We start from the raw sequence: 2848 nt of genomic DNA on the forward strand, positions 1-2848 counted from the left end.
TTGCTGCTGTCATTAAGGGAAGACAAATATAAATATGAATGCTGCCGTGCTGGGACTCAGCAGCACCATTCTGGAAAAACACACAAGACCTATTTTAATCTCTGCTGTTCTAGTGTCATTTAGTTCATTTAATCAAATAGTGGAAGTCCAGATACATAACACTACTCACAGCTAATATATTTGACAAAATGCTGCTACAGCCTGTTCAAAATGTTTTAAGCAGTTAAGCACACAAAGGGTATATAAAAGGGCATATACTTAAATGGGTACATAAATTAGATTTAAGAACATGTAGCTCTACAGATTTTGGAATGCTTGTTAAACTGCTTCTTTCTCTGTTAATTAAAAGTTTCCATTGCCAGTTGTGTCCCCGTTTTATTAAAGTGCTCCAGTGATTGGAACCTCTCCATGAACAAACAAATATAAGCAATGTTCGCATGTAAAAATACGTGCATGTGTATATATGTATATTAAAAAGTATCTTTTGGTAAGATAATTCTTTGCTTAGTAATCCGCCACCAAATACTAATCTGGAATGTAGTTGTTTCTGAAATGTTTCTGCTCATAAATTTCTTTCTTGTGCAATCTCCACAATGTACTCTGATGCAAGATTCTCTATTTTTGCTAAGATTTTTGTTTCAGGTATTTTAGAACTGCAGTGTGTTTTAAACATTTTTGAAGTGTACATAATTTGTATATCACAATTAGAAGTAATTTTATTTTTCTTGTTTTCCTGCAGAATATAGAAGAATAAGGTAGAATATTACTCACAATAACAAGCTACTGTGTTATACACAAACTCTGTAGCCTCCAGCACTTATCTTTCCAGGTACATTCATAAAAGTATGATAGCCGTGGGTCTGGTTTATGTTTAGCAAAACACACGAAGACATCTAGCCTTTTCCACAATGTTTGTGATTTGTGTTTCATATTCAAAAGAGCAGGAAAACATTCAGTTTCTGAGCAAAGGCTTATGGTGCATTGTGCTTCATATGTGATGAAAAAGGGTGATCAAAAGATGGTATTTATTGTAACATAGTGGTGTTATTTATGAATGCTAGACCTCTCATCTCTTTTTTTGTATGTGTGGTTTGTTGTGGTTTTTTTTTTTTCCCCCCAGGTGTCTCTACTAAGAAGATAAAGAGATGGGCTTGTGCAAGTAAGTCAGTGGAGACAACCAGAACTGTAATACCATGGATATACACTGAAGTATTAGATATAAACATGCTGTACTCTTAGGTCTGTCCTTGTTGTTAATTTTCAGCAATGGTGCTACAGACCAGCCTATGTAAACACAGTGATCCTAATGCCATGTTATCTTACAATTAGTATTTTTTGAATGCTTTTAGAATTGATTAAGAAAAAGAGGTATAATAACATCTTCCTGTAGTCACAGAATACCTTGCTTATACCTTACCTCTGTGGGGAACGGTAATTTCAGTGGTTACAACATTGTTTGCAATTCAAAAAGTGAATTAAGGAGGTCTCTGCCAAAAGATGTGGAATATGATCTGAACAGCACAGTGGTACCTCCTTAAACTTAATAGAAGATGCTTTACATGGTTACCTTAAATACAATGACATATAGATAAGCTCGAAATTTTTCATTTTCCTAGTGAAATTCACCTTCCACATTTAACATTTTAAAATTGAGGATTTTGCCATTTCCAGAGTAGCTCTTTGACCAAGTAATTTACTGCCTGGCTCCTCAAAAAGCTGAAATCATCAGGTTTTTTCATTAGTGGAATTACCACCTGATATTCTTTCTCTCAAGATTTCGTCATAACACCAACAAATTCATTTAAGGCAACAGATCAATCTCAGTTTCACTGCAAGAAAAATGTTGTAATTTTTCTAGCTGAGAATATAAAGTCCGGTTCTGTCTTGGTATATTCAGACATGCAAATAGAAGTCAAATATCTGTGAGTCAGATATACATAACAAAGGGCAGAGCTTGTTTCCATGTATTTCAAGACAGAGTTTACAAAAATAACTCGGGGATTTTCCATCTGTTTGCTATTACTGAGCACAGAACCCTCTGTCCCTCTAAGCTTAGGTCTGTCAGCTGTGCTTGCTTATTATTTAATGGTATCCTGAAAGGCTCAGTTACCTTAATACTGACTGAGGTATAAATGTCTGTATAAGTTAAGTGGGAGATAAAAGATAGCCTCTGTTTTGCTGGTTTAGTCCTGATAGAACATTGTCACACATACTAAGTCAATTATAGCAGGGAGAAAAGTAAATTAAAATTGCCTTAAAACCCAAGAAATTCTAAAACAGTAAAACATATTTCCACATAAGTACATCTGAGAAAATATCTCAAAATTGACAGAAAACATACCCATTCAGTGTAAAAGTTACAACCTACTCCTTTTAATTTCAAGTGATATTAAAAACCATTTTCCTCCATTTTCAGTGTCCATCAACAGTCTCCTGTTGCATCCCAAGCCCCCTTCTCATACTTTAAGTAGAGTCTAGCCCTATTCCCAACCATTGAGGTGACACCTGGACTGCAGGTATGTGGTCATAAAAGTGTCAGAAGAGTGAAATAAAGGCCCTCTTGGAGGAAAAGAAAAAAAGGTTTTAAAGTAGCTATGGGAGTAATTTTAACAGGACAAGGGAATGGGTAGGAGAAAGCCAAGAAATCTTATATGGAGACATGTTGCTCTCACACTGCTTTCTCAAATTTTCTTTCATATCATTCATAAGAAGGAATGGGGAGATGTATTTGTGTAAGAATTAGTTATTTAGGAAATTGAGTCCACTTAATGAAAATGTGATAGGCAGTCCTAGTGGCATAGCTGTTTCAAATGACTCTGAGGGTGCAAATCATTTCTTTTTTTGCATA

The 2848-nt window shown here is 35.1% G+C and overlaps 1 long non-coding RNA gene across 1 annotated transcript; it reads left to right on the forward strand.

Moving 5' to 3' along the window:
- The first annotated feature begins 737 nt into the window (after positions 1 to 737).
- LOC141922365 (uncharacterized) lies at positions 738 to 2503 on the forward strand. Its single transcript, XR_012622966.1, has 3 exons — positions 738 to 829; positions 1121 to 1159; positions 2417 to 2503. It is a non-coding gene; the product is annotated as an uncharacterized LOC141922365 (long non-coding RNA).
- Positions 2504 to 2848: the final 345 nt, after the last annotated feature.

Source organism: Strix aluco, chromosome 4, assembly GCF_031877795.1.
Source record: "Strix aluco isolate bStrAlu1 chromosome 4, bStrAlu1.hap1, whole genome shotgun sequence".
NCBI classification, from domain to species: Eukaryota; Metazoa; Chordata; class Aves; order Strigiformes; family Strigidae; genus Strix; species Strix aluco.